This window comes from Salvelinus alpinus, chromosome 33, assembly GCF_045679555.1.
Source record: "Salvelinus alpinus chromosome 33, SLU_Salpinus.1, whole genome shotgun sequence".
Classification (NCBI taxonomy): domain Eukaryota; kingdom Metazoa; phylum Chordata; class Actinopteri; order Salmoniformes; family Salmonidae; genus Salvelinus; species Salvelinus alpinus.
In genome coordinates this window covers 29265824-29284776 of record NC_092118.1, presented here as the reverse complement: position 1 = coordinate 29284776, position 18953 = coordinate 29265824, and positions in this window count along the sequence as shown.

Below are 18953 nucleotides of genomic sequence, written 5' to 3'. Positions count from 1 at the left end.
GACATGAACAACTTCCTTGTTGTGTCTTTAGCGGATCACAGCCGTGTTGTGTCTATAGGGGATCACAGCCTTGTTGTGTCTACAGGGGATCACAGCCTTTTTGTGTCTACAGGGGATCACAGCCTTTTTGTGTCTATAGGGGATCGTCTATAGGGGATCACAGCCTTGTTGTGTCTATAGGGGATCACAGCCTTGTTGTGGCTATAGGGGATCACATCCTTGCTGTGTCTATAGGGGATCACATCCTTGCTGTCTATAGGGGATCACAGCCGTGTTGTGTCTATAGGGGATCACAGCCTTGTTGTGTCTATAGAGGGATCACAGCCTTGTTGTCTCTATAGGGGATCACAGCCTTGTTGTGTCTATAGGGGATCACAGCCTTGTTGTGTCTATAGGGGATCACAGCCGTGTTGTGTCTATAGGGGATCACAGCCGTGTTGTGTCTATAGGGGATCACAGCCGTGTTGTGTCTATAGGGGATCACAGCCTTGTTGTGTCTATAGGGGATCACATCCTTGCTGTGTCTATAGGGGATCACAGCCTTGTTGTGTCTATAGGGGATCACAGCCTTGTTGTGTCTATAAGGGGATCACAGCCTTGTTGTCTCTATAGGGGATCACAGCCTTGTTGTGTCTATAGGGATCACAGCCTTGTTGTGTCTATAGGGGATCACAGCCGTGTTGTGTCTATAGGGGATCACAGCCGTGTTGTGTCTATAGGGGATCACAGCCATGATGTGTCTATAGGGGATCACAGCCTTGTTGTGTCTATAGGGGATCACAGCCTTGTTGTGTCTATAGGGGATCACAGCCTTGTTGTGTCTATAGGGGATCACAGCAGGCGATGCACAGCACAAAAGTAGCCTGGGTCACTGAGTCGCTGAACACAGAGAAGATCAGCAGCCCAGAGAGGAGTTTCGCTTCTGCTTGCCATGATTGGCATGCTCTACAGAGGCACCAGCTTGAAAGAGTGTTCTATTTACTTTTGGGAGAAAGGGGGATAGAGGAAGAGGAGGGCTCATTGAAATAAAAAAGAATTGGGAAAGGAGACAATTAGGGACACAGGCTCTCTTTTGTTCAGAAGTTTGGGGGGAAATGAAGTCAGGAGCCATTAGAACTGGCTAGCAGTGTGGTAGATAGCCTACTTGGTAATGGTATGCCTAAGGGGAGCTGGTAACATCACTACTACATTTTACGTGGCTATGTACACTGACACACCAATTGGATGTGCTTAGTAGTTTAGTTTACAACAAGTGGGTCAATTTGTTATTACACAGAGAAAAGGATAGTATTTTACTGCTGTAGCCCTGAACTGCTCCAGGATATGTCTAACACTGTCACATCTCATTCCTAGCTTCAAGACCAGCACAGAGCAATGACAAGGCTTCCTGCAAACCAACTCATCTAACTAGATGAAAGTCTAGTTGAATCATCTCAATAAATTGAGCTTGTTAAATTACATTGGAGAAATGTTCTAGGATGGGATTTCACAATGCTCTCAAAAAGTAGCAGTCAGAGAAGCAGGAACCACCAAAACTTTTGTCAAGAACCATTTTGCAGAGAAGCTACCTTAGATGAACTTTAGATACCTCAGATAAACTGTGAATCTTAGAATTGCTTTACTCAGCAACAATAAATGCTTTGACACTCAAAATGAGAAAACACTACAACTGGAATCATCCCAATAACCAAAGACTACTGCAGTCATAAGTTCCTCCCTGACCTAATATCTAATATTTATAACTTGGTATCTCATACATTTGAAATAATCTCTGATTTCTCATAGATAATAATATTATTATTTGGTGGCCAGAACAGGCTTGCGTAGCTTCTGCCTGTCAGTCATGGGGATACCAGACTGTTGTTCCTGCTGTGATCGCCATGCCATCAATGCCCCTGAAAACCTCTGATTAATAAATTAATCTCAACCACAGCAGCTCTCTACAGCATCATCTGGTGAGACTGCTGGGGACACTGCTGGAGAACTTGTAAACAAACAGCTTCAAATACATGTTGATTTCATTCACCCAGCATCCCTGCACTATACACATTTTACAATGGATTGCATTGTCCATATATATATATATATATAGCTTTGACCCTGCAACTGAATAGCTTAGGATTGTTTACTTATCTGTATTTCATTCATTCAACATTAACATGATAAGCACTGATAAGTACCATACATAATTCATGAATGATTTGGCATGATCTGATACGTGTCTCCTTAACGTGAGCTGCAGCCACTGAGAACTGTTATTGAGTAGCAATCAATCAGCCAGGCCAGCTTCAGTTAACTAGCTGAAGGAGAAGAAGGAGACGTGGGCTCAGGAGAATGGCATCCTGGCATCACATCCTACCTCCATTATAACACTCCTCAAGCAGGCCTCTCCAACTCTGAAGGTGTAACAAGGGGAATGAAAGCTGATTCTCCGAAGGTGTACAAGGAAGGACAAGGGGAATGGACCTACCTCTGATGAGATCACATCTCACCTCCATTATCACATTCTTCAACAAGGTCTCTCCAGCTCTGGTGTTCAATGAAGGACACGGGGAATATGGGAATGGACCTATCTCTGTGAAGGTGTACCAGCCCAGGACAAGAATGGACCTACCTCTGTGAAAGTCTACCAGGACAAGGAGAATGGACCTACCTCTGTGAAAGTCTACTAGGACAAGGAGAATGGACCTACCTCTGTGAAAGTCTACCAGGACAGGGGAAATGGACAGGGCTTTATGCCTGAGATATTTAATAATGAGAGCATAGCTGGCAGGCCTATGGGGATCTATTTGAAACACAGTACGTTGCTGCTGCTGCTACTGCTAATGTAAAGTGACACATCGGAGGAAGACATGCTCTTAGATTAGTTGCACCAAATGAGCATGCCTTCACATCGATGACAATAGAGATATTGAAGAGCTATATAGCTATTCTGTCATTGTCAGGAATCTAAAGGCTTCTCCTGAGCTATTAATACAGTTCATATGTTTCCAGTGAAAGTGAAATTGGGTTGAAAAGGAAACTTTACAACAAATGATATCAGAATGTCCCAAGAGAAGTTTATGTAATAATGTAATAATATTAAAGTTTATACTGGACATTTTTATATAGATGACTTTCTCCTCAGGTAAACTGAGGTCTCCAATAGGATCACATATTCATGTGTTTCTGAATCAGCACTTTATATAATAGAAAATAAACGTTCAGCTTGTGACAGACAGGGAGGGAGGCAGGCAGGCAGGCAGGGAGGGAGGCAGGCAGGCAGGCAGGCAGGCAGGCAGGCAGGCAGGCAGGCAGGCAGGCAGGCAGGCAGGCAGGCAGGCAGGCAGACAGACAGACAGACAGACAGACAGACAGACAGACAGACAGACAGACAGACAGACAGACAGACAGACAGACAGACAGACAGACAGACAGACAGACAGACAGACAGACAGACAGACAGACAGACAGACAGACAGACAGACAGACAGACAGACAGACAGACAGACAGACAGACAGACAGGCAGGCAGGCAGGCAGGCAGGCAGGTAGGGAGGCAGCAGTGTATTTATATTGAGAAGAGAAGAGAAGTTTGGCTGAGTCTGAGCTGCAGTGTTTCACACAGTCCCCCAGAGGACAGAACAGTCTTTTTCATTCCTTTCACACAGTCCGTCTGTCTGCAGCCTTACAACACAGTGAGCTCACAACACAGTCCACAGACAGACAAACCACACTGGGAGAGAATAACGCTACACTCTCCTCTGGTTAGGTATTTTTCTCTGAGGCCAAGGGTCCTGTCTGACCTCACAGAGATGTCAAGGAGGGTCGTCAAGGTCAAGGGCACCAACACACATTAGCCCTGTCCAGGATCAACCCCTAGGCATAATCAAATGGCCACCCGGACTATTTACATTGACCCTCACCCCCCTCCTTTGTTTTTACACTGCTGCTACTCGCTGTTTAATATCTATGCATAGTCACTTTACAAATGACCTTGACTAACCTGTAGCCCCGCACATTGTATATAGCCTCGTTATTGTTATGTACATTTCTTGTGTTACTTTTTGATAGATTTTTTTTTCTCAATTTATTTTGTTACTATTTCCTTAACTCTATTTCTTGAACTGCATTGTTGGTTAAGGACTTGTAAGTAAGCATTTCACAGTAAGATCTACACCTGTTGTATTTGGCGCATGTAACAAATCAAATTTGATTTGATTTGACTTTGAGCACTTCCCTGCCTGGAGTGTCCAATTGGCAGGGTTTGCTGTTATGGGACTATTCTATTGGTCCATTAAGCCAGGCAAACTCAATCAAGCACAGATAAAGTATGTGAAATGGTTTTGAATAGTATTGTCATGACATTGGCCTGGGGGTAGGTTTATGACAGTCATAAATACCCCCCCCCCCCTTTCCTCTCCCTACTCTACTGATGTGACATTAGAAAACCCTTTGGTTAACATAGAGATTCTGGGAACATCAGAAGTTGGGGGGAAATGAACTATATTCTGGTAATCCGACCAAGTGAACATATGCGGTGGTATTTAAGGTATATTATGTCAGTTCGGTTGTCATCTGGCACATTCTCATCAATGATAGAATGACATAAACTCTACTGTGGAAAGTCTGCACATCAGAGGTATCGGATTCACATGGAATTGTTGTTTAAAAGAATACAGGGGGTGCTATTTTCGCATTAGCATAATTTGCTCTACAGATTAAACTGCCTCTTATTCAATTATTGCTCTTACTATATGCATATAAATAATACCATTGGAAAGAAAACAATCCCTAGTTTCTAAAACCGTTTCAATTTTGTCTCTGAGTGATACAGAAGTCATTCCACAGCACTTTCCATGACCAAGAACATAAAATCAAGATGTGTTATGCTGGCTTCAAAGCTCTGCCTATATATGGTCGTGCCCCCTATGACCAGAAACACACTTCATTCGCCTTCCTCTGGTTGTCAAGAGGACGTCAGAGGAGAAATTCTTTGTTTATCTGGGACTGACGTGAAATAGGACCCATTTCTTTGGCGTGACCGACAACTTCCGGTTTGCTGAATCGCTCGAATTTGAGCTGCGTTTGTGTACTGTTTTGCTGGCGTTATGTATGCAAACTATCTCCGTGTCGAATTTTGTTTGATACATGTGACCATATCATCGTAATGTATGTTTTTTCAATATAGTTTAATCAGATTATTTGAATTTTTTCGGGAGTTTTGTGGTGTTCCGTTGTCTTTACGTTTGAGATCCGTGCCACTCGACCGGTACCTGTGCTAAATGGAGTGGGCAAGGAACAATTCTGAACTGAACCAACGACTCATCTTGACAAAGGACACTTTGATCAACATTCTGATGAAAGATCAGCCATAGTAAGACCCAATTTACGATGTTATATCATATCTGTTGTGCATGTGAACTGGCCGTGGGCGCCTAGCCGAATCTGCCTGGTATAGCTATGCTAATTTAGCGCTACATTTTGTTTTCGTTATAAAACATTTCATAAATCTGAAATATTGTTTGGATTCACCAGATGTTGGGCTTTCAATATCTGTACGCTGTGTATTTTTCTGAAATGTTTTAAAATGAGTAATTAGTTATATGACGTTGGTCTCTGTAATTGTTCTGGCTTGGTCGGCACCTTTTCAGATTGCAGCTGCAATGTAGAACTGTGATTTATACCTGAAAAATGCACATTTAAAAAAAAAAAACTATGCAATTCCATAAATATGTTATCAGACTGTCATCTTACGAAGTTGTTTCTTGGTTAGTGGCTATATATATTTTTATTTCGTCGAATTAGTGATAGCTACTGACACAGGAAAAGGTTGTTGGGAGTAAAAATATCGTGTGCTTTGCTAACGTGGTTAGCTAATAGATTTACATATTGTGTCTTCCCTGTAAAACATTTTAAAAATCTGAAATGGTGGCTTTATTCACAAGACCTGTATCTTTCATCTGGTGTCTTAGACTTGTGATTTAATGATATTTAGATGCTACAAGTTACTTGTGACGCTATGCTAGCTATGCTACTCAGTGGTGTGGTGGGTGGGGGGTGCTACCGGATCAGGGTTGGTGACTCGTGAGAAGTTAATTCAAATGTTTGAATATGAAATTATTTGTGAAGAGATTAAATTTAATTTTAGCTTCCAAATGAGAGATTTGGGTTTTCATAAGTTTAGGGCTCTGCTCAACCAGTGGCCCGCCCCTGTGAAGAGACATGGGTTATAAACTTTTCAGACACACCCCTCTCCCTCCACTATATAAGCCATTGACAAAAATTTTACCTCCTGTTCCGAGGATGTGAGGACGACGGTCCTATGTCAGAATGGTTCAGATAATATGTCAACTACAGAACTAAGCCAACATCAGCATGAGCTTTGGTTGTGAATGGTATGAACTTTGAACTCGTATTCACTATAGAAGTGATACCTCCTAGACGTTGTTAGCAACAGCAGCTGCAAACGTAAATTAGGACAGACAGAGTATCCAGTCTACCACTCAGCAGCAGAAACATTCTTCAAAGGACAAAGGACCCGGTTGGGCAACACGGCCTTCCATCTACCACCAACCTACCGAAGCACAGCTCAGAGTAAATATTTATTGCATTTTCCTTTTCCAAATGGGCGGTAATTTAGAATGCATAAGATATTGTATTTACGATAGCACAGCTTCACCCTTTGTTCCTCAGTCTTCCCGCTCTTTCACTCAAACCCAGCCCCTTTTCTTTTGTGTAACAAGCTGTCATATCTGTTCCGCCCGCTAGGGAAGCTTTCCTTTATGACGTAATTTGTAATCAAGGTATGATTTATTCTGTGTATATGTAATTCTGTGTGATTTAGTTAGGTATTTAGTAAATAAATAATTAAACCCAATTGTGTATTACTGATTCAACTTGTTAGCCAGGGTTCGTGAAGATAACCAAGAATTTACAACTTTCAGATGAGACGATTAATAAGGTGACGATTAATATTGACTGCTATTGATGTAAAATATTACTAGGTCTTTAAGAGTTTATTCGGAAGATAACAGCTCTATAAATATTATTTCGTGGTGCCCCTCCTCTCTAGTTAATTACATTTACATGATTAGTTCAATCAGGTAATATTAATTACGGAGAAAGTATTTTATAGAATAGCATGTCATAACACTTAATCCGGCATAGCAAAGACACAACAGTATTTTAACGCAGGTTTGATGCACTGCCCAGCTGTTCCACAGCTATGCCAATGTGAATGGGATCTTTCTCTACAGGCACAGCCACAGCCAGCCCCAAAGGCAAGGCCTGATCACATGACCCATGTAGGACCACATGCCAGCTTCCCCTTCTGGTTGCATTAGAATGTGCTAAAAGAGGGAGACTCAAAAACACGTCTGAACTGTGCCAGTCCAGACACAATAAACAAACACATCAGAAACCACAGCTATAGAAAATAGCCGGAAGACTACAATTAACTCTGGATCCCGAACCCTAAATAGCACCAGCTAAACTGTGTCAATAGAAACACAATAAACAGTAACTCCACAGCCATAGAAAAGAACCGGAAGGCATCAATTTAAATAGCTGGGCAGAATCAGGACGATAGAACAATGATACTGTGATGGATCTTCCCCAGTGCTAAAACACTATTTCCCATTACAACAGGGTAATAGGAAGGCACAGTTGCAATTATTGGGGCATGGAGATGGAGTCCATCCATTGGAGGTGAAAAGTTATCTCTCTCATTTCAGAGATGGTAGAGATGGTCACACACTTTCCTTCAATAATTTACATCTTATAACGAGGTCAAATGTGCACTGATATTGTCACGCCCTGACTTTAGTTATATTTTGTTTTCTTTATTTTTTGGTTAGGTCAGGGTGTGACAAGGGTGGTTTGTTTAGTTTTTGTATTGTCTAGGGGGTTTTGTCTTGTCTAGGGGTTTTGTTTATCTATGGGGATTTTGTATGGTCTAGGGTTATGTAGGTTTATGGTGGCCTGAGTTGGTTCCCAATCAGAGACAGCTGTTTCTCATTGTCTCTGATTGGGGAGCCTATTTAGGTTGCCATTTTCCATGTTGGTTTTGTGGTTAGTTGTTTTCTGTTTTGTGTTGCTGCACCTTACAGGACTGTTTCATTTTCATTTCACTCTCTTTGTTATTTTGTTTAGTGTTTCTGTTCTAATAAAAATTAACATGAACACTTGCCACGCTGTGCTTTGGTCCGATGACTACTCTTCATCCGAAGACGAATATCGTTACAGATATAGGCTACTTCATTATCATTACAGTCAGAAACTAGAACTTGGAACTCAATTGATTCCAGGTGCCTGATTCCCCTGGTACTGTATTCTAAAAGAGTCCCATGGGAACGGAAGAGAAAACAGGGTGCCTGCCTCCCTTACTTCACCAACCCAGGAGGAAGTGATGCAGAGCAGAGCAGACACGCTATTAGAGATTGTCACTTATACAGTCTTTCTATAAACACCTACAATACCTCTGAGACTTCAGTCAATAGAGAGGAGGAGAGAGAGACAGTGTAATAGAGAGAGAGAGCGAGGGAAAGAGAGAGAGAGGAGCTACTAGGCTTTACAACCACGTTGCCATGATTTTCATATAGACACTCAATCATCGTGTTACTTTTTAATGGTACGTTTACAGACATATATTTTGATGAATAGAATTGAAAGTTGTGTCTCATTATGGTAAGTGGTGAAATAACTATAGCCAGTTACAATTGTAATGGCTTAGCAGATAATAAGAAAAGACGATCAGTATTTACCTGGCTAAAAGAGAAGGAATATAATATCTATTGTTTACAGGAAATTCATTCAACAATTTTTGATGAAGTTTTGTGGGAAAAGGACTGGGGGGGCGAAATATATTTCTCCCATGGGCAAAGAAATTCAAAAGGGGTGATGGTTTTATTAATTAACAGTCATTTTAATCCAAATGTGCAAATTGTCCAAACAGATCATCAATGTAGATGGATTATTTTAAATATGTTATTGGACAATAAACAGATATGGCTTATTAACCTATACGGTCCAAATAATGATGATCCAAGCTTCTTTGAAAATATATATAAGAATTTATCAACTCTACAAGCAACACTAGACTCTATTATTATGGTGGGAGATTTTAATACGGTCAACCTTTTCTCAATAGGGGGGCGCCATTTCGACTTTGTAAAAAAACGTTCCCAAATTAAACTGCCTCGTACTCAATTCTTGCTCTTACAATATGCATATTATTATTACTATTGCATAGAAAACACTCTCTAGTTTCTAAAACCGTTTGAATTATATCTGTGAGTAAAACAGAACTCATTTTGCAGCAAACTTCCTGTCAGGAAGTGAGAAATCTGAAATCGGGCACTCTGTTCCAGGGTCAGTTTATTAATTTGCATGTAATCTATGGGTCGACATGCACTGCATACGCCTTCTCCTAGATGTCAGTAAGCAGTGAGAATTGGAATGGGGTGTCTAGGTAGATCTGAGGCCGTACAAAAGCTCTTGGAACCGGGTGTGCAGTCTTTTCAACGTTCGTCATGACGCAAGACAGACCTCAGGATTGCATTCTGAAAAGCTCTCGTTATAGGCGTTAGATATATCCGGCTCTGATTTTATTCGATATAGGTGTTAAAAACATCATAATGTAGTTATTTTAAACCGAGTTATATCAGTTTATATCAGTATATTGCGATTTTCGGTATTTTATTTGTGCTGCGTTATGGTGAGTTGGACACGTCTTCGCCACATGGCTAATGTTTGCTGCTAATTCCAAAGTTGAAGACGACAATCTACAACCGAGCAACGATTATTCTGGACAAAGGACAACTTGCACAAGATTCTGATGGAAGCTCATCAAATAGTAAGAACTATTTATGATGTTAATTCGTTGTTCTGTTGAAAAATGTTAAACTATTATTCCGCCATTAATTTCGGTGCGGTCTCGCTTTAACGCACGCTGTATGTCGTAGTAACGTTAATTTAAAAAATCTAACACAGCGGTTGCATTAAGAACTAATGTATCTTTCATTTGCTGTCCAGCCTGTATTTTTTTGTCAAGTTTATGATTAGTTATTGATTAGATTAGGTGCCTCTCCCAAGATTTCTCCCGACATTTTGTTTGCATTTTGGCTACTATTCATATTGTATAACCACGATTTGTGCCGCTAAATATGCACATTTTCGAACAAACCATATATGTATTGTGTAATTTGATGTTATAAGACTGTCATCTGAAGAAGTTTGAGAAGGTTAGTGAATAATTTTATATCTTTTGCTGGTTTATTCGTTATCGCTACTGTTGGCTTGAATCAATGCTGTTGTGTGGTTGGCTATTGTAGTAAGCTAATATAATGCTATATTGTGTTTTCGCTGTAAAACACTTAAAAAATCTGAAATATTGGCTGGATTCACAAGATCTTTGTCTTTCATTTGCTGTACACTGTGTATTTTTCATAAATGTTTCATGATGAGTATTTAGGTAATTCACGTTGCTCTCTGTAGTTATTCTAGTTGCTTTGGTGAGAGTTGTGATGGTGGCTGCAATGTAAAACTATGATTTATACCTGAAATATGCACATTTTTCAAACAAAACATATGCTATACAATAAATATGTTATCAGACTGTCATCTGATGAAGTTGTTTCTTGGTTAGTGACTATTTATATCTTTATTTGGTCGAATTTGTGATAGCTACCTATGCAGTAAAAAAATGGTGGAGAAAAAAAGTTGGGTCTTTTGCTATCGTGATTAGCTAATAGAAATACATATTGTGTCTTCCCTGTAAAACATTTTAAAAATCAGAAATGATGGCTGGATTCACAAGATGTGTATCTTTCATCTGGTGTCTTGGACTTGTGATTTCATGATATTTAGATGCTAGTATTTACTTGTGGCGCTATGCTAGGCTAGTCAGCTTTTTTTACTGATGAGGGTGCTCCCGGATCCGGGATGAGTACCAAGTAAAAGTTAAATACCTCTATGGACCGGAAAGGGAATCACACTACAAACTATCACCCTTAGGCACTTAAGCAAATCATGAATGTCATGGATATATTGGAATTAGTGGATATATAGAGACTTAAATACCCTGACCTAGTGAGATATACATTGCGGAGGTTTAATCAATCTAGTCGTCTTGACAACTTTCTTATGCCATTCTCTCTGGCACCTAAAGTTTAAAAAGTGTTGATAGGGGACAGAATGCGGTCGGATCATCACATAATTGGCATATATTTTACTCTTACAGAATTTCCACGTGGGTGAGGAAACTGGAAATTTAATCAAAGCCCACTAGATGACAAATTGTATAGAACTAAGACAGAAGAATATATAACTGACTTTTTCAGACATAATATAGGTACAGCAGATCCCCTTATTGTATGGGACACTTTTAAATGTGCCATTAGAGGCCATGCAATTCAGTACTCATCTATAAAACAAAAGCAATTTAGATCAAAAGAGTCAAAATTAACAAAGGAAATTGAAGGACTAACAGTACAGTTAGATAAATAATAATAAAAGCTGTACCATAGAGGCATAGAATAAGTTAGAGGAAAAACAAAAAGAAATGGAGGAACTTATTCAAGAAAGATCCAGTGTAATATATTATAAAAATAAAGCGAACTGGATGGAATATGGGAAAAAATGCATCAAATTCTTTTTCAATCTTCAATATAGAAATGCTACCAAAAAAATGTATTGAAACTTGTTACAAATGATGGAGTCACGCTGTAACGGCTTTCTTCCAGGGGTGAAGGAGAGGACCAAAGTGCAGCGCGGCTAGTGTTCAACATGTTTAATAAAGCACAAGTGAACACTACAAACAACAAACAAAATAACAAACCGTGAAAACCGAGACAGTCCTATCTGGTGCAGAACAAACACAGAGACAGGAAACAAACACCCACAAAATCCCAACACAAAACAAGCCTCCTATATATGATTCTCAATCAGGGACAACGATTACCATCTGCCTCTGATTGAGAACCATATTAGGCTGGACATAGAAACAGACAAACTAGACACACAACATAGAATTCCCACCCAGCTCACGTCCTGACCAACACTAAACAAGCAAAACACATAATAACTCTGGTCAGGACGTTACACACGCATGATTCACCAAAAAGTATTTTGAAAGAGGAAGTAAAGTACTTTAAGAATATGTTTTTGTTTTGTCTCCTCCATCTCCACTAACTGAAGCTAATTGTATGGATTTTTTTCTTAATAATAATGTAAAATTAACATCTGTACAGAAACACTCATGTGAAGGCCAAATTACAGAGGATGCAATTAAAGCCTTTAAGGCTGGGAAAACTCCAGGGCTGGATGGCATACCAGTGGAAGTATACAAAACCTTTTTTTATATACTCAGAAGACCATTATTAGCATGTTTTAACCACTCCTATACAAATGGTAGATTATCAGACACGCAACAAGAAGGTCTGATATCAATATTACTGAAACAGGACCCAAGTGGTATATATAAAGATCCAGTCCATTTAAAAAATTGGAGCCCTCTTACACTTCAGTGTTGTGAAGCAAAAATCCTAGCAAAATGCTTGAAGCATAGAATTAAAAAAGTATTGTCAGATATTATTCATCCTAATCAGACAGTTTTTTTTACATGGACGATACATTGGAGATAATATAAGACAAGTACTGGAAACAATAGAATACTATGAAATATCGGGGACACCAGGCCTGGTTTTCATAGCTGATTTTGAAAAGGCTTTTGATAAAGTACGACTGAAGAATATCTAGAATATTTCAATTTTGGGGAATCTCTTATAAAATGGGTTAAAGTTATGTATAGTAACCCTAGGTGTAAAATAGTAAATAATGGCTACATCTCAGAAAGTTTTAAACTATCTAGAGGAGTAAAACAAGGTTGTCCACTATTGGAATATCTATTTATTATTGCCTTTGAAATGTTAGCTGTTAAAATTAGATCAAACAATAATATTAAGGGATTAGAAATCCGTGGCTTAAAAACTAAGGTGTCATTGTACGCTGATGATTCATGTTTTCTTTTAAAACCACAATTAGAATCTCTCCTCAGCCTCATAGAGGATCTAGATACTTTTGCTATCCTCTCTGGATTAAAACCAAATTATGATAAGTGTACTATATCACATATTGGATAACTAAAAAATGCAAATTTTACATTACCGTGTAGTTTACCAATTAAATGGTCTGACAGAGATGTGAACATACTCGGTATACAAATCCCAAAAGAAAGAAATGATCTCACTCCAATACAATTTTATAGAAAGTTACCAAAAATAGATTAGATCTTGCTACCATGGAAACAAAAATACCTGTCTATTTGTGGAAAAATCACCCTGATTAACTCTTTAGTCATATCACAGTTTACCTATTTGCTTATGGTTTTGCCTACACCTAGGTTTTTAAGCAAAAAATATTCAATTTTATTTGGAATGGCAAGCCAGACAAAATTAAAAGGGCCTATTTATATAACGAATATGAATTCGGAGGGCAGAAATGATTAATTATTAAAGCATTATACTTAAATCCAAACTGGTTCTCTAGTAAATTGGTAGGAATGAGTCATCCTATGTTCAAGAATGACTATTTTCCCTTTATTCAGATTACACCTGCTCACTTTCAGTTGTTTGAAAAGGAAATAATCTCCAAAATATCATTACTTTTTAAACAAGCCTCAGAAAGTGTGTTGCAATTTCAATTTAATCTACCTGAAAAGACAGAACAAATAATACCTCAAATATTGTGGTTAAACTCAAATATACTAATTGATTAAAAAAACGTATTTTTCAACAAAAAGAAAATATATATATATAATTTTAGTGAATGATATCATAAATAGGACTTGTAGAGTTCTGTCACACATGCAGCTAACACAGACATATGGAAATGTCTGCTCTACCCAAAATTACAACCAACTAATTGCAGCATTACCACAAAAATGGAAGAGGCATGTAGAAGGGCAAAAAAGTAAGGAACTTGTATGTCAGCCCTGTATTAAAAAACAGAAATGGTTAAAGAAAAGTGTGATGAATAAAAATATATACCAATTTCATTTAAGGACGTAAAAACTGACAGCTGTGTCATATAAATTGCTAAATAGTTGGGAAGAGATTTTCGATGTACCCATTTCATGGCACATGGTTTATGAATTGATAAGCAAAACAAAGCCGGATTCAAAACTTCAAATTTTTCAATTTAAATTACACTAAAAAATTATTGCAACCAAAAGAATGTTATATATATATACAATACAGATACAATCTTCCCAACTCTGCAGATTTTGCTGTGAAGAGGCAGTCATTAGATCATTTATTTTGGTATTGTCCATATGTAGCTCGTTTTTGGTCACAGGTCCAGGAATGGCTGAAGAATTACAACATTTGCCTAGAACTAACACTGCAGATAGCAATACTGGGTGATTTGAAAAGCCATAGTCAATCAATCAATAATATAATAATTATTTTTGTAAAAATTCCCTGTCTTAGGTCAGTTAGGATCACCACTTTATTTTAAGAATGTGAAATGTCAGAATGATAGTAGTGAGAATTATTTATTATAGTTTTTATTTCTTTCATCACATTCCCAGTGGGTCAGAAGTTAACATGCACTCAATTAGTGTTGGGTCGAAATTTCCTTTAAATTGTTTAACTTGGGTCAAACGTTTCGGGTAGCCTTCCACAAGCTTCCCACAATAAGTTGGGTGATTTTTGGCCCATTCCTCCTGACAGAGCTGGTGTAACTGAGTCAGGTTTGTAGGCCTCCTTGCTCGCACACGCTTTTTCAGTTCAGCCCACACATTTTCTATAGGATTGAGGTCAGGGCTTTGTGATGGCCACTCCAATACCTTGACTTTGTTGTCCTTAAGCCATTTTGCCACAACTTTGGAAGTATGCTTGGGGTCATTGTCCATTTGGAAGACCCATTTGTGACCAAGCTGTAACTTCCTGACTGCTGTCTTGAGCTGTTGCTTCAATATAGCCACATAATGTTCCTTTCCTCATGATGACATCTATTTTGTGAAGTGCACCAGTCCCTCCTGCAGCAAAGCACCCCCACAACATGATGCTGCCACCCCCGTGCTTCACGGTTGGGATGGTGTTCTTCGGCTTGCAAGCCTCCCCCTTTTTCCTCCAAACATAACAATGGTCATTATGGCCAAACAGTTCTATTTTTGTTTCATCAGACCAGAGGACATTTCTCCAAAAAGTATGATCGTTGTCCCCATGTGCAGTTGCAAACCGTAGTCTGGCTTTTTTATGGCGGTTTTGGAGCAGTGGTTTCTTTCTTGCTGAGCGGCCTTTCAGGTTATGTCGATATAGGACTTGTTTTAATGTGGATATAGATACTTTTGTAACAGTTTCCTCCAGCATCTTCACAAGGTTCTTTGCTGTTGTTCTGGGATTGATTTGCACTTTTCGCACCAAAGTACGTTCATCTCTAGGAGACAGAAGGCGTCTCCTTCCTGAGCGGTATGACGGCTGCGTGGTCCCATGGTGTTAATACTTGATACAACGTCATACCTTCAGGCGTTTGGAAATTGCTCCCAAGGATGAACCAGACTTGTGGAGGTCTAAAAGAATCTCTAAGGTCAGACTTGTGGAGGTCTAAAAGGTCTTGGCTGATTTCTTTGGATTTTCCCATGATGTCAAGCAAAGAAGCACTGAGTTTGAAGGTAGGCCTTAAAATACATCCACAGGTACTTAAATTGACTCAAATTATGTCAATTAGCCTATCAGAAGCTACTAAAGCCATGACATCATTTTCTGGAATTTTTCAAGCTGTTTAAAGGCACAGTCAACTTAGTGTATGTAAACTTCTGACCCACTGGAATTGTGATACAGTGAATTATAAGTCAAATAACCTGTCTGTAAACAATTGTTGGAAAAATTACTTGTGTCATGCACAAAGTAGATGCCCTAATCGATTTGCCAAAACTATAGTTTGTTAACAAGAAATTTGTGGAGTGTTTGAAAAAACGAGTTTTAATGACATTTTGTGAAATAGCACAGTTACAAATAGAAATCAAACTGGATGGACATCAGAAATAGAGGAAGGACTAAAAACAAACAAAATATAACTATTGTAAAATAGATTGTGTCTGTAAAATGTTTATAAGATGTATAAACTGAAGGTAGAAGCCTAAGTGTTATTGTTTATTAGTTTACTCCAATTGGGGGAAGGGTGGTAGGGTCTGCGGGGAATAATAAAGGTATATTCTAAAAAAGTATGTATATCTATATAGGTATGTGTATGTATATATGAGTATATGTATGCATATGTGTATGTAATTGTTACGGATACAAGTATTCTGTGTGTATCCTGTGTGTATTTCTGTTCTCTCCTTTTCCCCTACTCAGTGACAATCATCATTGCCCAATCAGTCATCAATCAGTCGCTAATCGGAAGACACCTGCTCCTTTTCCCTTACCCAATCACAGTCCCTTTCCCTTGGTTTAAAAATACTGTCAGTTGTGTTCTCTAGAGCTCAATCTCTCTGTAAATGCCAGATGTCTGTAGATCCATTGTGTGGTTTTGCATCTACATGTCACTTTGTCCCCACCTGTGAGTATTGTTTTTGGTTATGGTGTTTGAGTGTTTGTTTGATGGTGGGAAAAAGGGGGTAACCAGACAGTTCGCCCATGGGCATACACTACCCGTAGGTAAACTTTGTTAAAAACACTAGTTAGAACTGGACGGACCACCCACTGTATTTTTGGTTAGTTAGCTGTTGGTGAAGTACGCTAGTCTAACTTAGGGGTATTTTATTATTATATATATAAATATATATACTTATTATTTCTTTCCTTGGGTCCAGCTCAGACCCTTTTTCCTGCCCCCCTTTACCGTGTGTTTAGAAATAAACCCTGAGTGTTTGAGGGTAATTAAGTTGTCTGTGTTATTTCGTTCTCACCGTTACTTTGTCACTGTTATAATTTGCGTGAGTTGTGTTATGGGTCCCATTACCATCCCCCCTAGATTGTCCCCCCTAGATTGTCGGGCCAAAGGGATTCGTAATGTATATGGATATATTTACCAAAAAAAAAGATATGGGGGATTGGAAATGATGCAGACAATTACATTGATGGAAGCTACAATCTTTCCGCAATATTAAGCTGATCCACCCCTTAAAAAATAAAGAGTAGAGCAATGTTCGGTGCAAATTGTGCCGTAGACAGGTGGCTATCAAGTCTGGTAATTTGACAACCCTTTTTCCCCATCTGACGCAAAATCACTCTTTGGAACATGCAGAAAGTTTGAGTTTGCGCCTCGGTATTGATAAACGCCCCTCAAGCACCAGCCAATCTAGGGATGTTCGCCCGAAGCAGTCAACACTGTCAGCGTTTATGCCCTACGAGCAAACATCGAAAAGACACAAAGACATCACAAATGCTATTATACATTGCATTACTAAGGACATGCTACCAATTAGCACAGTCGAAAAGGAAGGTTTCAAGAGGCTTATCAATTTAATTGACCCCAGGTACGAGCTCCCTGGCCGCAAACATTTCTGTCACACCGCACTGCCTAAACACTATGCAGAGTGTAGGTAAAAAGAACAGCTCAAGACAGATTTGACATATTTTGCTACTACTACCGATCTGTGGTCTAGTTACACGTCAGAGCCTTACATTAGCCTCACTATCCACTATTGACAGAGTGGAATCTTCAAAATAAATGCCTTCAAATCCTTTCCCGACGACCACAAGGATGACGCTATAGCAGAGGGGCTCATTGACGCTCTGCCTCCTGGGGACTCAGTCAAGACAGACAGGTCTGCATTACAAACGGATAGTGGTACAAACGTAGTGAAGGCCGCTCAAATCAACAAATGGACCCGACTGTAATGTTTTGGACATCGTCTGCACTTGGCCATTGGTAAGTAACCTTGTCAATTGTGGATATGGAAGTGATTAGTTAGATGAAACTAAATGTGCATTGTTTTTCATCAATTGATTAAGTTAAATATTACATTTGTACATAACTAAAGGAATTATTGTGATTTTAACATTTTATTAAAATCTCTTGATTTCTATTAGAGAGAGTGGGTAGAGACAAACGGGTGGATCAAGCAATTGGAGTGTGTAAGAACGTGGCAGGTGCCTTTTCCTATTGGTGGAAAAGAAGAGAGACCTGGCAGTTGCTCAAAAAGAACACAACCTACCCCAGCACAAGTTGGTGACAGAGTCGCCTATCAGCTGGGGATCACGTCAAAACATGGTGCAAAGAGTACTGGAGCAGGAGAAAGCCATTTCACAGGTCTTGTCCAGTGACAACAAGACCCAGCACTTAGCACCCACCTACACAGATATAGATGTTCTTGAGTCCATCAACCAGGCATTGACCCCACTCCTAGAATTCACAGATGCTCTGTCTGGTGAGTCTTATGTCTTACCTGAAGCCAGTACTACACCTGTTCAATACAGAGGTCATGAAACCTGATGATGGTGAAACAGAGCTCACCCTAACCATCAACACGATAGTCATGGACTATCTGAATGAGAAATATGATGACCTAGCCACAGATGACCTCCTGGACATAGCCTCGTTGGTTGACCCTCGGTTTAAAACGTATTAAATCAAAGAGGAGAAGGTGGGCCACATAAAAGCAAGAGCTGTCTCAGATGATCAATGAGGGACATGAAAACCCAAGCCCAGCACAGGGAGACGTTGCTGGTGCTTCACCACATCTACCAGCTAAAAAGAGAAAAGTCACTGGGCAGTTTTTTCAAGAAGCCATGGTCCACCACCACAGGTCTTACTGAAATCCAGCTGGTAGAAAAGAAACTCCGCTACTCCTGTCAGTCTGATGCTGACAGTGAAACCAAATCCACTGGACTGGTGGAAGATCCACCCCAAAAAAAGTCAGCCACCTGGTAAAGTGCTACCTGTGCATTCCTGCGACCAGCTCCCCCTCAGAGTGTGTTTAGCACAGGTGGCAACATAGTGAACTGCCATTGGGCAGTTTTAAAG